Source organism: Nomascus leucogenys, chromosome 1a (genome assembly GCF_006542625.1).
Source record: "Nomascus leucogenys isolate Asia chromosome 1a, Asia_NLE_v1, whole genome shotgun sequence".
Classification (NCBI taxonomy): Eukaryota; Metazoa; Chordata; class Mammalia; order Primates; family Hylobatidae; genus Nomascus; species Nomascus leucogenys.
Genome location: NC_044381.1, coordinates 47,075,515 through 47,102,679, shown reverse-complemented (window position 1 = coordinate 47,102,679; position 27,165 = coordinate 47,075,515).

Genomic DNA, 27,165 nt, shown 5'->3' with positions numbered 1-27,165 from the left:
TATTTATTTGTTATTATGTAGAGTTGATTTAAATGTAGGAATACATGTGAGTTTTCAGGGTTTTTTTCAGGAGATACAGTTTAATTTTATTTATTTTTAATTTTTATTTATTTTTGACCCATAATTGTCCATATTTATAGGGTATATAGTGATGTTTCAATACATACACTGCATAGTGATCAGAGCAGGGTAATTAGCATATCCATCATCTCAAACATTTATAATTTCTTTGCATTACTCCTTTTTATTCCCCAAAATGTTCTGAGTATAATCAAAACAGTTTCTAAACCTCACTATTTGCTTTCAACCAATGCGGGCACCTTTAAGTAAACCACACAAACATGTTCCACTGAACCCGAACTGAATGTATCACCAACTCCACTTCCCCTTATCAGGGTATCATAAAAGACCTGCAGACACCCCACCGCCACTCAACACGAGGGAAACGGGTGAAAAATGACAGGGGTCACAACCACGGTGGTTAAAATATCTTACACAAACATGTAACCTTGTCAGTGAAATGCTCGCCTCTTCCTGGGCCTTGGAAAGGAGCCCAGGCAAGTGAGTGCGCTTAGAACTCCAACCTCAAGAGCTTCATCCTAGTCTCCCTCTGGCAAGGGTGTCTGGAATCAGGGATGGCAGGAACCAAGCCATGTCTGCGATCCAGGAGGACCTGGACAGGGGAGAGGCAGCAGATGTGGAATGATTGTGGGAGGTAGGAGACCCAGGAGGCAAGCATCTCAACACCTGGGGAGTGAGTGGATGTGGCAGATGAGAGAGTGACTCAATCAACAACAAGTCTCAGTGTTCCAGGCTGGATCGGCAGGAAGATGGGGCATTACCGATGGGCGCAAAGAGGTTGGAAGGGTGGGATTTTTATATCCCATTACAAGACAGAGCACAGCTTAACTAAGTGTGTCAGGAGGGGGTTAGACCTGAAGCTGGCTGAGCCCTCCAAGGATTTCGGAAGGTGATTTGGTGCTAGGAGAAGTGCCTTATTCAGGGCTATTCCTTAGTGCATGGGAAAGCTAGAAAGAAACCCAGTTTTTCTGACACTCTGTTCTTTTCTTTACTCCAGACTGCCTCCCAAATACAACCTTTACCCCACACTAAGCATTCCAAGCTTGAGGAAGTTCTTAATTCTTGCTTAACGAGAGCCTTCCTGGGCGGTTGCACCAGCAAGTCTTGGTGGGTGGTTCCTGTTATTGATGATTTTATCAGTTGTAGGAAATCTGTGCTGGGTGCTAAGAACATCCGTAAAACGGGAGGTATGAGGGGGAAACCTATTGTATTAAGTCCTTTTCTCTCACTTCAGTTCTCCCCCATCCTAAGGCCTCCCACAGACATCTGGTATCCAGTGCCAAAATATGCATTCTAGAGCCTTCAAGCAAAACTAGGTCTTCTGCCAGCAAGAACGCTGAATCAAAGCTTTCTGTACCCCACGCCCTCTAAAAACCCTTTATCAAACTTTCACCACACAAAAATGGAAGCATTTCAGTCTCTGAAGCAGTTCAATGTGACTGTGGCTGCTGCATCTTGAAGGGGATATTCATTCATTCAACAAATGCATTTTAAATTCTGCAATGTGATCAACACCATGCTAGACATGAGAGATACAGCAGTGAGCATGTGTAGTCATGGCCCCTGCCATCTGGGAGACTCTTCTCAAATAAATCACAAACAAATGTAAAATTGCAACAGTAACCCGAAGGAGAGGGACATACTTGGCTGATATGTATTCTGCCGTCCTTCCCTTTCCTTCTCTCTGTACACACAATGCTGTTCTGTCCCTCAAGAGGTGAACTCTTTCCCCTCCCTTGAAGGACTGGCCTTGGGAATTGCTTTGAACAGTGTACTGGAGGGACACTGAGACTTCTGAGCCAAAGCCTTAAGAGAACGGGCAGCTGTACTTCTACCCCCTTAGAAGCCACTGGCCATATGAAAAGCCCAACTATCCAGAGACCACTGTGGTGTGAAGAAACCAAGCTGGCCTGAGGGAGAGGCTCTATGGAGGCAGCAATGCCCAGCCATGTCTCCGCTCTTCAGCCACACCAGCTGAGACACCAGGCACGTGATTGGGGAAGCCATCTTGGACATTCCTGCCCCAGTAAACACACGGGGAGCAGGAAGACCACCCAGCTGAAGCCATTCCAGACTGAAAAATTGTGAGAAAGAATCAATTGTTGTTTAAAGCTACAGAGTTTTGGGGAGGAGTGTTATACAGCTGTAGAGCTGCTGCCATGGGCTCCCAGAGTGCCCACTCCCCTGTGTCCTGGACCCTTCAAGCCCTGTCTCCAGTACCCCTGGGACTGCTCCCCCTACCTGTGTGTTAGTACTAAGTGGTTAATTCCTGGTCCAGAAGGAAGCCTCCACGATCTTGTCCCAGCATCCATTCTAATGGGGCCTAGGTTCTGGTTGGTCGATATCTGCACAGTACCAGTCAAGGTTTTGAGTAGCAACCTTGGCTACAGGGTGCTCTCGGGTCTTATAGTGATGGTGTTTTACCTCTTCAAAGAGCCCAGAAAAGGAGTCTGTGAGGAAGTGGCACTGAGCTGAGATCTGAAGTGTATAAAGATGTGAATTTGGTGGTGAGGGAGAGGAAGGCATGACTTCAGAGGGGGCATGTAGGAGGGCTCTGTGGTAGGACAGAAGACAGTGGAAAGAGGAGCTGTCTGGACCTTGCAATGCAGGCACAGTGGATTAGATTAGACAGCACCCTGCCCTAAGCTGGCCAAAAACATGGAGAGTCTGACTGAGACTGATGCATGCTGGAAGGTGACTGGCCAGTCCAATCAGTTCCTGTCTTTCAAAGAGTTCACACCAAGATGCACCAAGGGAGCTAGTTGGTCAAGAACCGAAGTGCAGCTGAGCCACCGTAATGGAGGCTGGGGCTGGGGCACAGGACACCTTTCCTCAGTTGAGGACTGACCTCCATTGTTGCTGTGGAGCAGAGGTCGCAACCCGCAGGCTGGTTGGTTGTGGTGGCCAATGTGCCCCTTTTTTGGTCCATCCACATAGGGTTGCCAGGACAATATTTTATTGTTAAATTAGTTGCCAGCATTGAAATATCAAAGGTTTTCAAATATGAAGGTCTCAAACGTGGGAAATTTTGGAATATTTCTGCTACATCCCTGATTTCAGCAATAGCTTGAGGTGAGTAGGAACTACTCACTTTAGATGGAGCGTGTGTAGTGCACACCAGTGTATTACATGTCCACTGCTCCCTGGGGTGACCCCAACACGTGACCCCATGAGTCATCATGCGTCATCCCACACAGGCCCTGCTGCACACATTCACACTGCCTACCCAGCCCCTGCAGGTATTGGACAGTGTAATCTATTTTGTTGGGACACTGAGGCTGCTGTTGTAAACCAAAGACCTTAATGTCCTCCTGGTTGTCTGTGAGGCGGGGTTGCTAGATTTAGCAAACACAAAATACTAAAACAGAACAACCACCATCCAAGAACAAAATAAAATGGAATGTCCAGGTAAATTTATATTTCAGACAAACAACAAATGATTTTTCAGTATAAGTATGTCTTCAATACTGACATTTTCTCTAGCCTTTTTGTGAAGCAAAGCAGCATTGGTGCTGAGATGATGTCCTGACCTTGTATTTCTGGTACACAGAACCAGGTACATTCCCTACCCATGGCTGTCCATTCTATGCCTCCATTGACTGAGGTCACCTTGAGAGAGGCTCTGCTTCTTGTACCTGATGCTCCACAATAGCCCAGGTGTTGGATGAGTAGCCCGTCGGAGTAGATTGGCTCAGAGGAATGATGAGAGCCAAAGTTGGAAGGTCATTTGGGGACAGACTGCAGAGGACCCTGATGCCAGAATCAAGATTGAAGGCGACACCATGGCAGTGGCATTTCAAGAAGATGCAGCTGACGATGTTTTGAAAAACAGGAAGACAGCATTCCTGGGGGTGAGGAGTTCCCAAGAAAGTTGTGGGGATACTGAGGTTGGCAGTAATGAGGGTCTCCATTGGAAGGTGGAGGCTGGAATGGAGAGGAGCTGACATAGGCAACCAGTGTTGTAGGAAGAATCAAGAGGTTTGGTGACAGTTTGAATGAGTTGGTGATACTTCTATGGTTATCGAATGGTGGGGGGCAGCAGCACTGCCCTGAGCTATATTTCCCAGGAAGCTGGGAGGGGAGCTGCCCTGAAGAGAAAAGGAACAATGCCTTTTTAGATGTGTTGACCTGGAGGTGCAGTCAAATAGAAAAATCCAGTAAGAGGTTGAAAATTCTGGTAAGTTACAAAAGGAGTTAGGATTTACTGTGTACTTACTATGCATTTCCTGTTCTAAGAACTTTATGTATATTAATTTGTGAAATCATTACTAAAACTTTCTGAGAGATATACTACTTTTATTCCCACTGTATAGATTAGGAAACTGAGTAACAGTGTGGTAACTGGCCTGAAGTCACACAGCTGCAGCTGGTAATGTTCCACCCTAGCTGTCTCGCAATGACTGTGCCTCACTTCCTCACAATTTAAACCCAAGGATTCACACCTCCACTTTCCTTTTAGCTGATCAAATCAATCTACAGCTAAGAAGAAAAAGTTTTGTCAGTATCATGTTAGTTAAAATTTTATAATAAAACATGGACAATAAAGCCCAACATCCAAAATCAAATTAGATTTATATATAAAAAAGAATCAAAATGGGTATGTGGCCATGTGGGACATTTATTTTGTGGGTTCTAACTAGGATGCTTTAATTTTACATTGGCATCTCTGTATTTGGTAAGGCCATAGGTGGAGATCAGTAGTGAAATGAACCAACAATAATAATATTATACCTTTGAATAACTTTTTAAATATGATTAAAATTATTAGCCATAATATATTAATTAATGAATTCTAGCCTTAATTTAATGCTATATATCTAATTAAATTCTACTTTAATATATCATATTCAATTATAAAATGTGAATCCATGGCAATTTTCCTATATAGTTGGCTGAAAGTAAGCAGCTTGCAAGTAATACAGTTTATCTTTAAGAAATCTTTATTTTTTTCTGTGTAAAATGATAATGCATTTTCATAAATCAATTTACTTGTCATACATTCTTGCTGGGCTGAAAATTGTTATTTTGTATTTTTGGAGAGAATTGTTGGATCTAAGTTCTTGGATTAATAGCTGCCATTGCTCCCTTGTTTTGGAAACATTTCGAAAGAGACCGTTGCATTCCTGAAGTTGGAATGTGGTTAATTCAGCTTTCATACACACAAGTTCTACTGGAAGAGAGAAACTTGAGGGAGGGGAAATTGCATCCCTGGAGATGTAAAGGGCTCATCACCAGTAGAGGAGATTTAGGGCACAGGTGCACAAGACAACTGTTGCCTCTTCCCGCTGAGCCAGCAACTGTGCTTCCAACTTCACAAGCAGCAGGGAGAAATCTGGGGAAGAAAAACATCTTCACTCTTGTGCATGTTTTGGCCTGTTGCTGACTCTGCTACAGGTCATTTGGGGTGTGAGAGCAGCCTGGCTCTTTTTAACACCCTGTTTTTTTCCTGGTAATAGAGCAATAAAGAAACTTGGAAAAAGTGATAGCCTGGAGAGTGAAATTCAGGAACACCCATTGAGCCATGGGGAGTTTCCAGATCTCCCCAATAATTCACTGCTGACACTCCTAGTCTGACTCTGAGGAAACTCATTTGTGTGATTATTGATGGCAGGGCTGGCGTACTTTGGGGTGGACTGAAGACAAAGTCTCTCAGTGCTCTGTGAGATGCCAGTGGGCTTAGGGTGCTGGGTTGTTGAACCATTGAAGGGTAATTGACATGTGCATTTCACAGGCACATTGGCAAAGTTTTTGTGAACTTGTGCAAATCAGATTAATAGGCTTGAAGTAGATGAATTATGATCAATTCCTATAACTGGTCCTAGCCTGAGAGCTGCGAGAATAAGAATCTCATGAAGAAATTCCGACAGGTTGCTAAATAGGGTTGTATATGTGCATCTATGTGTATGTGTGTTTAAGAACCCTGCTCCCAAATTGCTATGTGACTTCCAGTACTTGTATCTAAATTCCTCTTTCTGTTCTAATGGCATTCCTTCTCAGCCCTCCCCCTGCAGCACACCATCCCTTTCTTCTCATTTCTAAACTTCAATAGTGAATTCAACTGAATTCTTTTTCTCTTATTGGACGCATGATTTTTTTAACCTAGGAAAGAAGGGAGAAAACTCCTTGGAGATTTATTTGAACACTTGACTAAAACAAATCTTATAATTGAAAATATTAATGGTTCATATTTTTTAAGGGATACAAAATTGACTTATTTCACACAAGTTCTATTGGCCACTTGGAATAAAGTCAAAACACCTTTTGGATAGGTCATCTAAATGTATTTTTTCTTGTACATAGGTTTAAGCAAAACCAGACTGCTATGTCCCTGTTTCCCTGACGTTGCTATGTGATGTTACTTGTCTGAAGGCCAGGCACAAAATGAGGTGTGTGTGTGTGGACATATGGAACTAGTTTTCCTCTCAATGACAAACACATGAGTGGATACTATGCTTCCTCCCTGGTTATGCAGCTTCAAGCACACTGACAATGAGGCTACCCCAAAACTGTGCTATTTGGGGTAGAGTGGAAATTCTCCCACAGACTCCTTCTTTTCTGGTGGTAGCTTAAGAAATAAGATGAGAACAGGAAATAAGTCTCTTCAGAAATAAAAAGTCTAAGTCAAACTTTTAATTTGGGAAATCTTCTGCAAACTTGATTACTTGACTTAAACTTACTGGTTCACACTCTAGGGGGTTTGGCTGTCTGTATATTGTACTCTTAACAGCCATGATTAGTATTTTATTTGCTTTTATTTTTTTCTCTCTGGAGTAAGGGGAGGGTAGGAGGCAGCATAAAACTATTTCCAAGTTATTTAAATGAAAACTATTAAGCAATGGATGATTTATTGTATTCACATTCTACATTTTTAAAAAATGTCTAGGCCATTTATGTTTATTGTGTTTAGGATACTCAGAGAAAATAGTGGGAGTAAAACATTTCATTTTTCCTTGTCTAACAGTTTTACATGCAAATGTGGTTAAATGATAGAAGATGCATGTAACGGAAACAAATGAAAAAGTGGTAATGAAAAGAAAAAAATTGTATATATTCTTAATAAAAGCTGTTAAACTAGCTTTATAAAGATAAACTGTAATCACTAACAGATAAGTAGCAAATATATTTTAAATTTAATAGCACATGCAGAACCATAATAATTACTGTCCAGTTATACTAAGATGTATATATTATGTTATATTCCTTAATGGGGTGGTGTGAAGGACCTTTTGCAGCCCTTCCTAGTAAATGTGGCATGGTTGGGTAAATGATCATTTTAAGGGTCTGTTTGAAGTGGTAGATGCCTCAGCAGCCTTTTGGTGTTTAGTTGGTTTGGGGGCAGTGAATATTTTCACTTTGTGTTTTATACAAAGGCAGGAAGGAAGAGCTGCTGGGGAGGATAGGTGGGCACATCCCCTTGTCCTCTGGGGCTTTTGAAAACTGCCTTGTCTTCCTGGCAGATTATGATAGGCAGAGCCTGTTACCTCCTTTATGGAACACCCACTTTCTCCTTTATCCCCAATCCATGCCAGCTCCTATGACTGAAGAGAATGTGTCTTATCAGGTGTTCTGGGACAGGAAAAATGTTTGCGAAAATGATTAGTATTTCTGAGAGAATTTTTATTTCCAAAAATAGGGTGTATTCTATCACCAAATATCATTCTGCCAGTCAAGCAAGATAATGTTATGCATCTATAATCAGTGATGATTTCCAAAAAATTTATATTTTATACTCAACATACTATGCAAGATCTTACAGAATTCATTTTGCACTGCATGACTGCTTAAAGGCTCACCCAGAGGGCTACTTCAAGCAAGAAACCTTTAAAGTTCTTCTTTTGAACCATGGTAGGAAGAAGAGGATGTAAACATGATTTCTTTTTTTAAGTCACTGAAATATTTTATTTCAGTTTATTTTAATTTAAATGATTCAACTAAAAGATTGTTTAAGGTGGTACCAAACCCCAGTGATCATGAGAGAACTTACAACTTCTGCCAGCCAAAAGATCTGAAATGTTGCCAAGATGCCCTGGATTCAACCAACTTGAATGATGATCTATCAGCTTTGGAGATTTGGATTCTGAGATTAGAGGCAGCTGTGAGCAGAAAGAAAAATCCACCCCGACCTCCACCCCTCCCTCTTCGTTCTAACATTCCCACAGAAATGAATATGCTTTTAGTTGAGCCGACTCAGACACAGAGGAGTCAAGGCTGGAGGATTTATTTGGAAAGGAAACCCAAGAAAAATCCTGACACATCTTGAAAAAGCCTCTATAAATCGAAACCTAACTGCAGTCCAAAGGCCTGCCCATGAGATGCAGGTTGAAGGGAGATGGTCCGGACCTGAAGAGCCTAAATCCACCGATAATTTTTTGTGAATTTGGGTCTGTCTCTCTGACACATACGGCATTCAGGATTCCATAAAGGAGACAGTCCATCTGTGGGGCACAAACAGCTCCTTCTTGGAGGTGATGGTTCTCGGACAAAACGTAGTATCTCCAGAGTGTAGTACACAATAGGGTGTGGGAAGGTACTTTTAAATACTTCCATTTTGGCTTTTCCACTGTCCATTTCTGCCCCATTATACACTTATAAAGATGGATAACTTAGATTCTGAAGAAAGGTTATTTTTTCTTCACTTTTCTCCTTCAAATGGGAGATAAAGTAGTTTAGGGGAGGCATGTTAAAGAAGGCTATCAAGACCTGTCCCCCACACTCTCTGTGTCCTATAAACCAGCAGAGTGCTGCGTGGAAAAAGTCTTCTGTCTTCTATGTAGCTGGAATAAAAGCAAAGGGAAGGAAAACACCCCAACTGCCAATTCCATTGCAGTCATGAAACTTTAGAAGTCTCTGTTGTCTGTTCTCAGGAAACGGTGTGGGTTCTTTTCGGAGTGGTTATGTTCAGGAGACCCAGATCTGAGATGGAGAGGACTTCAGGAAGTTTATGCAGTGTATCCTTCACTTGCGCAGGAGGATAATCTATAAAAACAAACTGGACTACATGAAGGCATACATGAAAATGAGTATTCCTGAACATACTGAAGTTGGGCTAGTATAATTAGTGATCGCTAAGTGCCCTTGGGCCAAGAGGGAGTGATAAGTGAATGGAGACCCTTAGGGCTGCCCATCCTGGGGAGAAAGTGCTCTTTGGCATGGGATGAAGCAAGAGCTGGGCCATAGCCTGAGTGAGTGGGGCCTCTTATTCTCTCTCTCTCCCCGTCTCAATGACCTCATGGCAAAAGTCTGCACCTCCAGAAAGAAGATAGGAGAGCCGGACTTTGTGACATGGTGACAGGCTACGACACACGAAGGGGGACTCCTGGGACCCGCAGAGGATGAGCCTGTTGATTGGCGATTAAGCAGGTTTACCTATTAAGCAAGGTCATCCCTAAGGAAGTTCCCATAAGGTACTTCCATGAGTGCTCAGGCTTTTTGGAAAACAAACTCCAACAGATAGTGAGCACCTTAGTCGCTCAGTTGAGTGATCAGTTGTGAAAAGGGATTTAGTGTTTTTGGAAGTAAATGGGCCAGTGTTCCATGCATCTGCTTTCTCACCCCAAACCTCTCTTCTCACTGCTAGTGGTTCTTAGGCTAAAGAGGCTTGATTTCGTCATCTTTCAACTTGCCTCTGTTGCTCCCCGTTGCTAAGAGAATACAGTTATATTTCTCAGGTCTTCTCTTGGCCCACAGTTGATGATTCTGTAGTAGATGATGTGAAGAAGGAAAGCAAAATAATCAAACAATTGCCCATGCCAAGCCCTTTGCCTATGTTTTTGTATTTGTTCCTTTTGGAAATTATGACACATGAATATTATTATTCCTATTTTAGAGGTGAGAAAACCAAGGCACAGAAAAGCCAAATCACTTGGCTAAGCACAGCTCACTAATGAGGGAAAGACCCATGTATTGAACCTAGAATCATCTTCCTGCAGAATACCTGCTGGGTTTTTTTTTATGCCATCTCCCTGCGTTTCACTCCTGGGCACTTTTTCAAATTCACTCTGGAGAGATGAGTATACATTTAGGTAGCATGCAGGAGCAGGATAGGTATGCAGATGTGCAGGTGGTATACAGGAGCAGGATAGGTGTGTGGATATGCAGGTGGCATGCAGAAGCGGGATAGGTGTGGGGATATGTAGGTGGCATACAGGAGCAGGAGACAAAGCTGGAAGCATAGTGAATACTCATCTCCTGGCCTTTTCTGACTCTACCTCATGCCCCCTCCTCCCAGCCTCCAACAATCTCCTGCCTCTGAAAGAAGTCACAACAAGGGATTTTTCTCTTGAGATCAAACCAGTGATCCATCCAGCTCTGTTTCCTGCCTCTTCAGTTTGGCTGAGTCATGATACTTGAGCAGGAGGCAGAAGGCTTAGCAGCCCCTAAGGCGAGCAAACAATATTGCATATTGTAAATGGGATGAAAACATACCGGCTGACCCCCAGACCCATGTGTGCCCGAAAGCAGGAGATTTCATGAAGCAAATGGCCAGGTGAGGTCACAGACCAAATTCCAGGCATGCTTTGCCCACACTGGCTTCAAGGGCCTCCTTGCATCTCCCTGTCATATTTATAGACACATCTGAATCTCATTTTTAAAATTCCAGCCTCTGAGCTTTGATATATTCCTTTCTAATACTTTTCTGCTGTGACCTGATGAGCAAGAGGGGACATTTGCATCTGCCTTGCAATTAAGGTAAATAAGAGAGGAAAATTTTAAACAATCTTTAAAATTACCTTAATAACACTTATAACACTGGCATCTTAGGGTACAGGAAGAAAAGCGGCTTTTATTTTAAAATATTTTCTTATGTCAGATGAAGCTGGTTTATATCCACAACCCTTCCTTTCATGTCGTCTCTTAACTTATTTTCCCACCACTTAAGCATGCTGGCTGCTGCCAAAAGAGATCTTCTGCCCTACCAGGGCTAATGGTTCACCAGCAAGCAAGGCCAGTCACAAGAGCCATGTCAGTGGCTGGGTGGATAGATTCTGGGTCAGATACGGAAGGAGCAGGAACTCAAAGGACCTGATGTCTTACAAAGCACTTAGCTCTGGCTCTGAGAGTGACAATCTGGGAACATACTGGAAATGTGGGGAGCCAGAGCAGAGGGGAGCTTGCATGGATATGGAAGCTATAATCAGGGGCCAGCCCCCAAAGCTGCTTGGATTAAAGATCCATGGTGCAGGTCCCTGAGGTGACCAGGCCGGAGGTCGCGCCCTTGCCTCTGCAGTGGATCCTCTGTACTGTACACCCAGCCATCCAGGGCCAGGCCAGGGTCTCCCACAGGGTGCGTGCAGGGTCTCCTGCAGGGCCCAGAGAACTTGATACTGTTGGTGCAATTGCAGGATTGAGTCTTTTTTTTTTTCTTTAACTTTTGCCCTGCTTCTTTTTTGCCCAACGTGTGAATTTTTGTTTATTCCTTTCACATCCCTTTTGCACTAATTTTTGTCTTTTTCTTTTTCTGTGAGGCTGAATTGAGTCTGGCCTACAGGAGGTGTGCAGAGTCAGTTGAAAGAGGAGCAACAGAGCAACATGCCCTTTTCCTTGTGCCTTTTTTTTTAATGGCATTTGAACACAAAATGTGGATCTCAGGATCTTGCCTGGAACTTTTCTCAGATTACCAGGGTTGCAATACAGTGGCTGAACTCTGAGTCATTTTTCAGGCCCTTCCCTGAGAGCCAATACCAGGCGTGCAGAGTCTCCTCTGATGGCATATGGAGTCCAGAATCAGCCCCTGGGGTTTGAGAAGAAGGGCAGATTCACCTTGGGAGGGGTGGTCAAGGGTTCAGGTTGATTACATTGGCATTTCTCTTTGGAAAGTTGCAAAGCATTGACATTAAAATATCCTCCCTGTTAATGAAGAGTTTTCATATAACAGGGGTAAAGAACTTTAATGAGCATCATGGCACCCTGGTCGCTGAATTAATGGCTAAGCGAGGGGGTCTTGGGCTCCAGGCTTATCTGCCATTAGGCATCTCTGAGCTGGCAGGAGGAGCAAACTGACAAGAATCACTGTGGAAATGATTGAGTTTCTCAAGCAGCCTGTGTTATTTTAATTAGACCAGGATATTGAGAACATGGTGCATTGATAAACTGGAGAAATAATGAAGGTTGTTTCTTCTCCTCTCATCTCTTTCCACCCCCTTCAAATGAAGCAATTATTTCTCTGACCTCAGGAACTGCATTTCAAAGAGGTCTGAAGACAGGCTTAGGCCTGCTGCTCCAGTGAATTCTGTAGTGCCCAATTACTGACCTCAGGAGTCAGCATTCTGAAGATTAGAGTCACGGGGAGTTTGCTTCACAGACTCACTTCTAATAATATACCTTCCATGCAGACACCATTAACCTGCCTTTTCCAGTTAGCCAATAAGGTACATCGAAGGGCAAAATTGTTATCAGCTCTCCAGGGGTCAGGCCCCTGGCTCTAATTAGAAACAGGGGTATCTGCAAGGGAAAGTCATAAAAGCACCTAGTGAGTAAAAGCTGACAGTGAATGAAGGCGAGGTGAGAAGTCATTCAGGCCTGGAACCTATGGACATAATACATCTTTGGTGCTGAAAGAATCACAGCTCATTTAGGCTATCCAGCATTTTAAAGCTTAGCTCTTCTTTTCCTTGCCAGTTTTATTCCTATAAACTGGTGAGGACACAGTGAATCCTTCTCCTTGCCCCCAAACCTGGAGACCTTAGTCATTTAGTTGAACTAAACACACATTTAGTGAGAGCTACCATGTGTCAAACACCATGTGGGTGGATAGCTGGCCCTTCTCCATGGGGTTCCCTGAGAGAATTGAACCCTAATGCTCAAGGCATCTGCAGTATATCTTAATGTTTTTCCTACCCATCTAGAATGATGCTGGCTACATGGTATCCGTGGGAGTGAAGCAAGAGAATAGGGTCTGGAGGCAGGGAACCTAAGGCCGATTTGAGCTTCTTAGAACTAAATCAAAAGGAAAACCCCAACTTTCCACACCTAAGTAAAAAAGAACCAGAGGCTACTCCCTTTGCAAAGCACACCCACCCCCCCAGCCCTGACACACACCCGTTTTCTCTGTGGCAGATAGAAAATGGAAAGTATCTCTAAGTGGTTGTTTTCTGCACCAAACGTTGGCATAGGAATGTAACTTTGTAACTTCACTTCAGCCTCTGACTGGTTGTTTTCCACAATCAACCAGACTGATTGCCAGCCAAGTCTTCATTTGCATAGAAGTTAACTTTGTTACTTCATTTTAGCCTCTGATTGGTTGATTTCCACAACCAATCAGATGCTTGCATAGGGTGTAACCTTTGTAACTTCACTTCAGCCTCTGATTGTGGGCCATGACTTCATTTACATAGGGTGCAAACCAGGTAACCAATAGGAAACCTCTGGAGGGTATTTAAACCCCAGAGAATTCTGTAAGCAGGCCCTTGAACCCTTGTGCTCAGGCCCGCTCCCACTCTGTGGAGTATACTTTCATTTTCAATAAATCTCTGCTTTTGTGGCTTCATTCTTTCCTTGCTTTGTTTGTGCATTTTGTCCAATTTTTTGTTCAAAAATGCTGAGAACCTGGACACTTTCAACTGGTAATAGCAGGATTGAGAAAATAGTCACCCATTTTCCATAGGGCTTCATTTCCTTGGGTGGCCCCCACTGACAAAGGCTGGATCATAAACACAATTTCTCCTCTCCCACTTGTCCTAGTCCAGCCAAAAAGGAAAGTAATAGCATGAAGTTTTGTGATAAAGTCTGGAGGAGGGGCATGTGCTCTCTCAGCATGGATGAAGCAGCTAGCTTGGTCAGAGAGGCTAAGACAGTTAAGGGAAGTCTTCCTAGGGGAGAAACATTTATGCTCCTGTCTGGTGGAAGAATTAGAGCTAGTCAGAGGAGGGGAAAAGAAATTTCCAGGTGGAGAGAACAGTATGATAACATGAGTGAAGGCCTTGAAGGAGTCAGAGGGTGGCTATTCCTGAGTGGACATTTTGATGACCAGTGATTCTTCGGCATTGGACACATAGTCTTTTTAGCACGACACACAGAAGATGTTCTGTAAATGTTGAAGGTTAGGGGGAGAATGGTGATGATGGAGAAAGGGTTGGGAAGGAACAAGTCTGGATGTGTTAATAGGAACTTTACCAGCCGCCTTAAATAATTAGGGCTTTATGCTAAAGGTGGCAGGAGCTGCTAAAGGACAGTGAAACTGATTATGTAGCTTCTTAGTCAAGTATCTGAAGTATGGGAGGGAGCCAGGTGTGGGGGCTCATGCCTGTAATCCCAATGCTTTGGAAGGCCGAGGTGGGAGTATCACTTGAGGCCAGGAGTTTGAGACCAGCCTGGGCAACATAGTGAGACACCATCTCTACAAAAAAATTAAAAAAATTAACCAGGTGTGGTAGCATGTGCCTATAGTCCCAGCTACTAGGGAGGCTGAGGTGGGAGGATTGCTTGAGCCCAGGAGTTTGAGGCTGCAGTGAGCTATGATCATACCATTGTACTCCAGCCTGGGTGACAGAGCAAGACCCTGTCTCAAAACAACAACAACAACAGAAACAACAACACAAAACAAAAACAAGTACTGGAGAGTATATAAGTCCAATTCTGCACCGGAGAGTAAGTCTTGCAATTAGCTGATGACAAACAGGCATCTGGTTGAGAGGCTGGTAACCCATGCAGAGCCCACCTCTGTTGGCCATCCTGAAGTTCTCTTCTCTCCCTAGGCTCTCTGTCTCCTTCCCTCTTCTCCTTCTCTCCATCCCTTTTCCTACCCCTCTTCCCTTCTTCAAGACCCTGGCCGTACTTGGAGAAGCAGCCTCAGATCCTGAGGTCCAGTGGTTTGGGAGAAAGCCCCAGTTTCTTTGCATTCTGTGATAGAGCATCTCTAAGATAGCTCTCTCATCCTATAGCATAACTTTGATATGTTATTATGCTTGGGACCTTTATTCAACTTTATATGATTCTACACTTGTCCTTTTTGACATTTATCATCTTTCCAAATGTCCCAAGTAGTTAACAGCAGCAGCTGTATTAGGGCAATGAGGTCAGTGAGAACTTCTCTCAAAGTCATTAATAATATAATTAGGTTAGTTTTATTTTAAATATTCATTTTATAATGAAGGCATTGTACTTACAAGTTATTATTTTTTTTTTCATGTGGGGCTTTGCTTTCTCTCCAATGCTCTGGAATCTGGGCTTTTATAACATTCATACCTCATTTCTTCTATCAGATTTCAACACACTCTAAGACTTAGAGAATGGTTTCCAAACTGGGGCCCCTGGTAGGCCCCAGTTTGATGCATGTGGAAGGGTGTGGAGGGGACAATGGGGGAGGGCAGGTTCCAGGCTCTCACATCCCTGCTTCATCCCCAGCGTTGACCTCAGGGTTAGATTCCACTGGAATCAAGGACTCCACCATTGACCAAATGTTGAAAAGAGAGTAGCTGAAGGTTGACAGCATAGAAGTAAGTGAGGAGCCATTAACTGTCAGTACCACGAAGAGTGTGCTGTCTTCAACCGTAGACCTAGAGGAAACGCATCTAAGAGTCTGGGAGTCTCGGAGTCACTCACTGCTGCTACATTTTAAGGACCTGCAATAATTCCCCACCATTCTTTTGGGAATCCTCAAGACAAACCACTATGAGATTTAAGAGATGAATTGAATGGAGGAAACCAGCCAGCATTTAGTGGCATCTCCTAAGTATCGGGCCCTGTGCTGAAAGCTTTATGTGTTATTCCATTTACTTTCCTTAGAAACTGTAGGAGAAAGGTTTGGGAAAGAAGAGAAACATTACTGATTCTAAGTCCATGTGGCTCCTGATGGAGCACTCACAAGCCAAAAAGAATGTGACCTTACATTCCATAACTTGCAGTTACTATTGATTGGAAAGGTCAAGTTAGAAGCAAGGTCTCCAGATGCTACAACTTGCCATTGGCAGGATTATTAATCATAGAGGTTATAAAACAGGGCTGTGGAAATTTTAGAATTGAGGTTTTCAAACTTTAGTCTGTAAATATCACCTGGGAACTTAATAAAAATAAAAATTTTTAGTCTCCACCTATGGAGATACTGATCTGATAGGTCTGGAGAAGGGTCTGAGAAACAACATTTCGTTATGTGGTTGAGAAGTGCTGGTAGACTATGTGGATAGGAAGGCAAAATAACCTTCTATTAAACCTGGAAGCTGGCTTTGCTCACGTTTGTTTGCATCAGAAAAGATATGACTGCTAATTGATTTGGAAATCAAAGTTGTTGGATTGATTTGCATTTGGTTATTGTCCTGCAAAGCATTGGTAAGCAAGTGTGGCTAGAATTCTTCAAGATGGTGCAATATCTTCAGCATCTGTATTAGCATAATAGAAATGTTCTTACCTCCCTTTTTCTATTTTTCTTATAAGCTACGATGTCGAATGGCAAGTAATTAAACATTCCCTTATAGCTGATTATTTTGTGAAGTGTATCTGTCCATACAACTAATTCAGCCTTGCAAATACATTCCATTTCATAAGCCTGAAGACTGTCTGGGGAGATCCTTTCTTCACATGGGCAGGAGCCCTTGCACCCCTGTGCCTTTGTTTGTTTCTTTGGCATAGGATGCCCTCTTCACCTTGTCAAATCTTATTGATCCTCAAAGGCTTATTGAAAATGTCATGTTCTTCTAAAGCATTTCCTGATTTGCCTCTTCTACTTCCTTTTTATTGTATAGTCAAATAGGGATTTTCATTATCTTTGAGTATGCAAAACTTGTGATTATAATTCTTTAATGGTGCATATTTTTTCTTTTTACATTCAATTTGTATTGTTTTATTAAATTACTAAAAATGCTTATTGTAATACAGTCATGTGTTTCTTAATGGTGTGGATATGTTCTAAGAAATGTGTCAGGCTGGGTGCGGTGGCTCACACCTGTAATCCCAGCACTTTGGGAGGCTGAGGCTGGCAGATCTTGAGGTCGAGAGATTGAGACCATCCTGGCCAACATAGTGAAACCCCGTCTCTACTAAAAATACAAAAATTAGCTGGACATGATGGCATACGCCTGTAATCCCAGCTACTTAGGAGGCTGAGGTAGGAGAATCAGTTGAACCTGGGAGGCGGAGGTTGCAGTGAGCTGAGATTGTGCCACTGCACTCCAGCCTGGTGACAGAGTGAGACTCCGTCTCAAAAAAAGAAAAGAAAAGAAATGTGCCATTAGGCAATTTTGTGATTGTGCCAGCATTATAAGTTTACTTACACAAACCTAGATGGTATAGCCTAATACACACCTAGGCTACAAACCCCTACAAGCTGTTACTGTATGGAATACTGTGGGTAATTGTAACACAACGTTAAGTATTTGTGTATCTAAACATAGAAAAGGTAGTGTGCTGCACATTATGACAGCTATAATGTCACTAGACAATAGGAATTTTTAGCTCCATTATAATATTATGGGACCATCATCAATATGCAGTCTGTTGTTGACTGAAACATTACGTGGCATGAACGTAATTAAGTGCTACAGAAGCATATAGAATAAAAAGCTAAGCCTCTGTCATCTGCATCAGTTCACTCCCCACTACAGACCTTTTAAAAATGTGTTTGCCAGTAAAATAGACAGAATAAATTTAAAGTTTGATAAGAGGGTAGGATAACTATACATAAAAAATGTATTGTACTCACCCCAAATGCTCTGACGTGATCACTACCCATTATATATACATGTACAATTTTTCTCATGTAGCCCATAAATTTGTACTAGTAATTAAAATAAAATGTATTTGCAATCTGCATCTGTCACATAACCACCCCTTCCTCCCAAACACACACAGACTTACTGTACTTTTTAGAGAAGGTTTCATCTGTGGCAAAGTAAGCTTCCCGTCAGCTGCTGCAGCACGTATGTGGAATTGCAAAGAATGTTCAGTCTGTCCCTAATTTGGATTTAAACAATATGATGCATTCCATAGAGAAATTCACAAGTGGATTTCCTAGTTTATCCATGTTGTCCTGATCTCTTTGAGGACACTGGTGTTACTTCCTTGTTCTTCAGGTTCCCCTTACACATAGTCTCACAGTCAGAAATGAAAGTGGCCCCTGGATTGGCCCCTTACGCTCATGTTGCTCTTTTCTCTCCTCCTCGGTCTTTCTTTTTTTATCTCTTTTATTTATCTCACCCAGCGGTTGGCAAACCTTTCCTGCAAAAGGCCAGAGAGTAAAGATGTTGGGCTTTGGGCCATGTGGTCTCTGCTGGACCACTCGACTCTGCTATTGCAGTGCCAAACAGCCATAGACTATGTACAGACAAATGCGGGCATTTGTGTTCCGGTGAACCTTACTTATGGACACTAAAATGTGAATGTTATATAATTATTACATCACAAAATATTGTTCTTTTTATTTTTTTCCAACCATTTAGAAATGTAAAAAACCCCTGTAAGCTTGTTTGCCATACAGAAACAGGCAGCTGGCCACTTTGACCCAAGGACCAGAGTTGCCATCCCTTGCCCTCCCCCAAACTCTCATTCCCTATTGTATCCAGTTTTTGATGAAAATGATAATAATTTTCTATTACCTCTACAAAGGATGGGGTAGGGGCATGGAATCTTCAGATTCTGAAGCTCTAGGAGGGATGGCAAAAGAGGTCCTCAAATTGTTTTGGGCTTTAGGAAAATATCTAGATGGCAACAAACAAAAACAGTATTAGATCTTCATATCTTTTATCTTACAGTGCTAAAAGAGTGTACCCTTGCTAGTCTGGAGTTAAAACATCATCGTTTATTGTACATATTTTATTCTACTTCATTAGATTAGCTTTCTGAAAATAAGGACTTTGAAAACTCTGTCTCTGCATCTGAACGCCTGGTACAAATTCAGTGGTCAAACCTCTTGAACAGTTATTGTTATCTCTATTAGCCCTATACTTCTTAGCCAATACCCTTTATCCTTCTATTTCTACTCCTTTCTGCTATTCCACATATAAATTAGTAAATAGAAAATGGGGCCGGGTGTGGTGGCTGACACCTGTAATCCCAGCACTTTGGGAGGCCAAGGTGGGCAGATTGCTTGAGGCCAGGAATTTGAGAACAGCCTGACTAAGATGGTGAAACTCTGTCGTTACAAAAATTACCTGGGTGTGGGGAGCATGCCTGTAATCCCAGCTACTCGGAAGGCTAAGGCACTAGAATCGCTTGAGCCTGGGACCTGGAGGTTGCAGTGAGCCAAGATAGCACCACCTCACTCCATCCAGCCTGGGCAACAGAGCGAGACTTTGCCTCAAAAAACAAAACAAAACTGTGAGGATATATCTTTAAATTTTTTTTATAAACAGAGACTCATGAAAATAAAACAAAAATGGAGTAGAATCAAAGGAAGACATTTACCTCTCCAGTTTCTTTTCTTAAATCGCAAGGTGTGGTTCACAGGGGATGGAGGGTACAATTCTTTTCAGCTGCTATTCTGTAATAAACCTAAACGTGGTGAATTTGGGCTGGCTTTCTAAAAAGTTCAACATTCTCAGCCTCTTATATGAAGACGGCAATAAGATTCTGTCTGCATACCGGTTGAGTGTATCTTACCTCTGTGACCAGATCTAGAGTTGCTTCTGACCACCATCTCCACCCCATTCTTGCCTTCTTTGCCTTTCTTGCAAGCAGATGTGGAATTCTTAGTAAAGACTGAGTCTTTCTTTATATTAGTAACATCTGAGTTTTGGCGACCATGGAGAAATGGACATTGGTCAAAATAGCAGAAGGGAGGAGACGGGTAAGAGGGGAACTTCCAGAATGCTGAAATACAACTTTGACTCTGAAATCTGAGCTCACATATCAGGGTCTTCAGTTTACAAATGTTTCCCTGGTCAAAAAAAAAAATAAAATGTCTAACAAGCTTACAGGTATACTCAGTAGCCATATTAAAGTTCTCATAAATCATTTATAGGATTCAAAGTAAACATGCCTGGCTCTTTGTATTTTAGTTCCTTGGCAGAAATCTCCATTCCAGCTGGCCTCAGGTCAGCATGGGTGCTTTTCCCAAACACTCAAGTTCCTTCTTCTAATGTGATCTTCTTTCATTTTCTAAATGAATACCTAACTCTGTCCTGTTTACAGCTGCACATGTGGCCTACATGAACAATTTAGGAGTATGCTTTGCCATCACTTGACAGAATGAAACCCTACTGCTCATAAGCCAGAGAATAAACACATGCTGCCTTTATCTAGAAAAAGCCTTTCATGGATATATTTTCAAGGAATCATGGATCCACTTTCAAATATTGGCTTTGATTCTGCTGATGCAGTGTAAGAGCAGGAGTTAGCAAACTGTAGTAATATCTGCTTTTGTATGGCTCACAAGCTAAGAATGGTTTTTACATTTTAAACTTACGTTGAAAAATCAAAGAATAATATTTAGTGGTATGTAAAAATTTTGTAAAGTTCAAACTTCAGTGTCCATAAATTGTTTCATTGGATCACAGTCCTGCCCATATGTTTACATATTGTTTATAGCTGCGTTTGCACTGCAGTGGCATAGTAGAGTCCTCCTGGCAGAGACTTCTGAAAGAGTTTGCTGAACCCTGGTTAAAGGCATGGGCTTTGGGTAGGACTTTCTGGTTTGAATTCTGGCTCTGCCACTTATGGTGTGAAACCTGTAAATTTTCCTTGTCTATAAAATATTCTCTTGTATGCAAAATAGGTGCAGAGTATGATTCACTTCATTGTTTTCTTGTGAAAATGAGTTGGTATCAAGTTGGGGCTTCTCCAGGTTCTGCATTCCCTCCAGATGCCACTGTTCCAGTTGTGGAAATTCTGTTCCTTCCTGGTCAAGGGCAAGATTTGCAAATAGACTTTGCAAGGATTTAACTGGTATTTGGATTCAGTGAACAACAGTATCAGTCTTTTGGGTTTTGGTTTTCCATCATCTCAACTCTAAGAAGATAAGAAACATTTTCAGCACTCACAGAAAAGCCGTGTGTGGTGTTGTTTTCCATGCCAGGAGCTGGAAACTCCAAGGTTTCCGCATGTTTTAATTCATCCTGTGCATTCAGAAGTAGCTCTTAGTGCTTACATGGGCTGGTTCCCACCCCTCTCAGATCGCAGATAGGAATCCCACTTCTTTTGTGCCTCATCTCAGTATGATAACCACATTTCTTTCATTGTACTTTTTGTCACTATGTTATCAGCTGTGGTTGTTTGCATGTATACAACATAAATACAGTCTGGAAAAGAATGAAGCAATTGTTGGAAAGATATTGGGTGGTTAACAAAATTGGAAGAAGAAATAATGAGTTGCCCACTCAACTTCAAGGAAGCCTTGAGGGTTTGAGAGCACAGAACTCATAGACTATCTCAAGATGCTGCTTTTGGGTGACTCACCCACATTACTGCTGTCCCTATGACTTTAGGGACAACAGCCAAGGGTCTGAGAGAACAAATCTGATGAGCTACTCATGTGGTCAGGAGGAGGGTCCTGTCATTGAAATCCGTTTAGCATCACATGAGGTGGGATGCCCAGTGGTCCAAAAGAAGATACACTAACTTCACTCTATCTTTTTATATTTTTGGTTCTGGTGGGTGCAAGAGCGGGAGAAGGGGGATGCTATTTAAATTTTCTTTAAACCTTAGTTTCTTAAGATACAAAAGCCAGATAATACTCGTTTAACTCTATTAATGTAAAGATTAAATAAAATAATATATGGAAAGTGGTTTGCACCATGCTTGGCACACAGTGAGCATATAATGACTGGTAACTATTATTCAATCATTGTTCTCTATGTCAATTTCCATATACAACATTTTTTAAAAAATCAAAAGCTGTGATCTCAGCTCCCAGGACCCATAATCGAGAACCCATTTCCTGTTTCTAGGCATAAGACACAGCAGAAATTGCACTTAGGGATAAAGGGTTTGATCATGTAAATGGCTCATTACTCTTTAAACAAATGGTTTAAGTCCCTGCCAAGGCCGTTTGTATACCAGGTCAGTAGCTGTTTGCTGACGTATTTATGCGTTAGACTGAAATCTCTCTTAAAACAAGACTGGGGACCGGGCGCGGTGGCTCATGCCTGTAATACCAGCACTTTGGGAGGCCGAGGCGGGTGGATCACGAGGTCAGGAGATGGAGACCATCCCGGCTAACACGGTGAAACCCCGTCTCTACTGAAAATACAAAAAAAATTAGCCGGGCGTGGTGACGGGCGCCTGTAGTCCCAGCTACTCGGGAGGCTGAGGCAGGAGAATGGCGTGAACCCAGGAGCCACGCAGTGAGCCAAGATTGAGCTACTGCACTCCAGCCTGGGCGACAGAGCGAGACTCCATCTCAAAAAAAAGAAAAACGAAAAACAAGACTGGGTCTTTTTTTCATTTTTAAGCTTAATTCAATTAATTTTTAAGTAGACTGAGCATCTACTATAGGCAAAGGGCTGCTGAGAAGGAATGAGGAGGCATACAAAGGGAATTCTTCATTAGTAGAAGCAAAGCCATTGTCCCTTCATTACAAAACAATTCCAATGCAGGAGTCAGGGGTCGAAGTGTTACCCTAAAGGTTCTCGGGATTACCAGCCTACAGAGACTAATTAAAGATCACAGAGATTATAACAACGTCCTGTGGGTCCATCTGAATATGATAGTATTGAGAAGATGTTATTGTACTGTGTCTGCTGCCCTAGAGCAGTTTAACTGTGTTTTTCTAATGTAGCCTGAGTGTATTTACCAGCCAAATTGTGGATGAAACAAAAAGGGATATCCAACTAGTTGTCTCTGTTTACATTTTACAGTAGAGTTTTCACGTTTAAGAGTCTTTATCTCAGTCCCATTGTGTGAGTAACTTTATATAATAAGAATTCAGTGGTAAACGTATATGCAGGCAGAAATGCATCTCTAGTCTTCTCCCCATGTTCATTCTCATGAATATTTGCTCTAAAGATCCATGAAATATAAGAGAATTTTTGGTTTATCTTTGTACTCTAGAAATCAGTCTTAAATTAGCTGGTCCTGGTGGTGCATGCCTGTAACCCCAGCTACTTGGGAGGCTGAGGCAGGAGAATCCCTTGAACCCGGGAGGTGGAGGTTCTAGTGAGCTGAGAGCGCACCATTGCATTCTAGCCTGGGCGACAGAGCAAGACTTTGTCTCAAAAATAAATAAATAAATAAATAAAAATAAAAATCAATCTTGCTCTGCACAAGTCTAGTATCTCTAGTATCTCTCAATAATATTAATTGAATTAGAGTTAGAGCTAGTTTATTCCTTCCTTCATGTTTTTTAATCTTTGGGGAATTACTGAAAACCTTTTGTGACCAGTTAATATATCATTTTAAAAATGATTAAAAATTTGTTTTTACCAAGGAAATTATTACAGCTATTTATTATAGTGTTTTTGTGGGAGTTAAAAATAATAGTAAGAGTAGCATAAGAGTGAGTATAAAATAATAACATCATTTCTCAAGCACCTTATACTAGATGCTTTGGTTATCTATTACTGTGTAACAAATGACACCAAAACTTAGTGGTTTAAAACAGCCATTTCACTTTGCTCATGATCTTGTGGGTCAGGACTTTGGGAAGGGCTTGGCTGGGTGGTTTGTCTCTGCTCCACATGACGTCAGCAGGGGCAACTGGCACCGGGGGCTCCACTCCCTAGGTGGCTTCTGCAATCATGGTATCTGACTCCTCCCTGCTTTTTGGTTTCTCTCCCTTCACATGGCATTTCCTCCTCCAGCCTCCCTCCATGTGGCTTGAGCTTCTCACACCATGGCTGTCTCAGAACAGTTTTACTTCTTTTGTGGCAGCTAGTTTCTAAGAGGCAGAAGTGAAAACTGCCAGGTCACTTATGGGCTATGCTCAGAAGTGGCACAGCATGACTTCCTCCCTATTTTTTATTTGTTTGTTTGTTTGTTTGTTTTCTGAGACAGAGTCTAGCTCTGTCACCCAGGCTGGAGTGCAGTGGCACAGTCATGGCTCACTACAGCCACGACCTCCTAGGGTCAAGCAATCCTCCCACTTTGGCCACCCAATTCACTGGGACTACAGGCATGTGCCAACATGCCTAGCTGATTTTTTTTTTTTTTTTTTAGAGACAGGGTCTCATTATGTTACCCAGGCTGGTCTTGAATTTCTGGACTCAAGCAATCCTCCTACCTTAGCCTCCCAAAGTGCTGGAATTACAGGCATAGGCCATCGTGCCTGGCCTCTTCCTCCACATTCTTTTGGTCAAAGCAGACCCATGGTATGCGCAGGTTGAAGGGAGTAGAGAAATAAGAGTACACCTCTTAATGGAGGAGTGTCAAAGTCATTTCAAAAAAGAGCACATGCATTGGGGGTCATCTTTGTTACAGGCATCTTTGGAAAATACAGTCTGTCACATTAGGACATGTTTAAGATACTTCCTCAAGAATTCCACTCACTTAAGCCTTTCGATAACTCTCTTAAGCAGTCACTATTGTCACTACCATTTTGCAGATGACAAAACTGAGTCCCATGGAAATAAATAACTGGTCCAAGGGTACACAGCTTGTAAAAGATAATTTTACTTAAATAATGAGGAATCTGGTTCCCAGGCCAAAGTTCTTCACCCTGTGTTTTCTTACCTATGGTATTAGACACGTCTATATAAGCTATGTAAGTTGGGCAAGTTGCTTAACTTCTCTGGATATTGGCATCCCTAAAAGAGAGAGGAAAGGTGCTCTCCTTCAAGTGTTTTTGTAAGGATTAAAAGAGAACATGGAAGGATGATGCTTAGTATAGCCTGGACAGAAGAGACACACAATAAGTGTGTCTTACTGAAGCGTATGAGCTCAGAGGCTGTGAACATGTTGATTTTCTTCCTGTTCATCTAAATAAACCTCATCCTGCCTCTACATTCTGGTGGCAGAGGTGCAGCTTGCCCTGTTATTCTCTTCATTGCAATTTGGCTCTGGGTTCAAACTCTGGCTATCTTCCCCCAGGCCATGTTTTCCCTTTACTGACCCTTAATTTTAGCTTAAATTAAGTAAATTCAGAGGCTTTACATTTTAGAGTGTGCACAGAGAATACTGCAGTAAATATCTTTGTAAGTGTGTCATTGGCTTATTTTGTATATCTGTATGCAAAAATGACTTGCTAGATGAAAAGGAATGCATAGTTGTAAATTTGATAAATTCTGCCAAATGTCTGCCCATAGGCTTTTTTCAGCTGATAATCCCCCAACAATGTATGTGAGGCCTGTTTTCCGTCACTTTGCCAAAAGTGTGATTTGAAGCTCTTTGATCTTTGCCAAATTAGTCAGTGAAATATGGTATCTCATTGTAATATAATTAGCATTTCTCTTATCAAGGGTGATGTTATTTGTCTTCTCATGTGTACGAGAACCACTTATATTTCCTTTTCTGTAAACCGTATCTCCATATTGTTGCCAATAATTTTCTAATAGAATATATAACATATATATAAGAAATTTGCTTCCAACAGCACTTTTGTATTAAGAACATTAGCATTTTGCCTGCATATGTGCATCTTTATTGGCTTTTGCATGTGGGCTTGCTGTTTTTTGTTATGCAGAATTTAAAATTTTTTTATATAGCCATGTTTTGTGTTTTTTTCCTTGTTTTCTGCCATACCTAAAAAGATTTTTTTTCCATTCTGAGATTAGGAAAATCATCTTCCATATTTTATTTCACACTTTTATGAATCATGCAGTTTCTCTTCATCTGATTGAGACAAACTTATAAAATTAGGTTAACTTACATAAAATCTGGAGGTTTGGTTTGGGAGATCTGCAGCCCTCCCCTATACTTCCACATGGAAACAATTGGCTGGAGGTGAAGGGCAGGCCTGCCCCTTTGAACAGGACCAGTTCTCTTTGCCTTGCCGGGGTCCCTACCTTGCCCTTTGTACTCACTGGCATTCCAAGCAAGTCCTCCTAGTCAATTAAGCTTGCTACTTCTGAATTAGAGCCTTATGTGGCATTAGGAAGTGGAAGTGCTGAGCTGATGAAAGAGAGTTGGGATCTCTTGGCAGAGCAGTCTGCTTTTTGTAAGTTTTCACATTTCTCTTCATTTTGAACATTATAATGTGGCTTCCAAAAATCGGGTACACACCTATGTCTTGGAAGTAGACAAAGCCATCAAACAAATGTTGTACATCTTACGCAGTTTGACTATGAAATTGGTGTGATGATAGTGGTGTGCAATTTAATTGGTAAATTATTTAAAACGTTGTTAAAAACAAGCATGGATTTAATTTGGAGTATAAATAAATATTTGGATGACTTTTTTTCTAAGATTAAAAAACCGTGGCTACATTCTCTTGCCTCAGGCATGTGGTCATTCAACTCTGATGTCAGGATCACTTGGGTATACGTTTGATACCACTGGATAATGACTTCTACAAGACGCCTAGAGATAAATAAATTTCATTGACAAGTCAAGTCTTGTACTTTATATAATCATCTTATTTCCAATAGCTGATATTGGACTGGTGCCCTGTTATTTTGAGTTTTCAGGTAAAAATTAGGTTACTTGGTTCATGAAACCAGAGGGATTTTTTAATTAACATAGTGCGTATAAAGACTGTGTGTTAATCAAATGGAAACATTTCTATGTATGAGAAAAGAAGTAAAAATGAAAAGCCAAGAGGGAGAACTTATGTTGTTTCTCTATAAGTCTTTTCAGAATTTTATTCAGATAATAGAGAATAGATTTATTTCAAACAAGAAACATTTATTAACTCTTTAATGTGTGCAAGGAATTACTAGTGTAGCAGAATAGAGCAGTTTGAGTACTTACGATCTGGTTGGGAAAGAAGGATAACTCCATAAATGAATAAATAGTGTTAGCCAAAAAGCACTCTAGACTCTATGCATGTGTCCCTTCAGGTGCATAACACTTAAAATGATGAATGAAATGTATTTTAAAGTAAAACATTTAAAAAGCATAGCTGAGCTGACAGCAAAGAAAACACCAAAGGTAAGAAATGATGAGAGAACACCAATTTTTTTTTTTTTTTTTTTTTTGGCTTGGGTACATCTGTCAGTGTATGGTGTTCTACAGACGTGGTTTTAATGGACTGTAGTATGGAAGTCACAGGCCAAACCTAGAATCCAGACAGGTGAGAAATCTGATTGGGGAACCCTGAAGAAAAATGACACCCTAAAGGTTAACGCT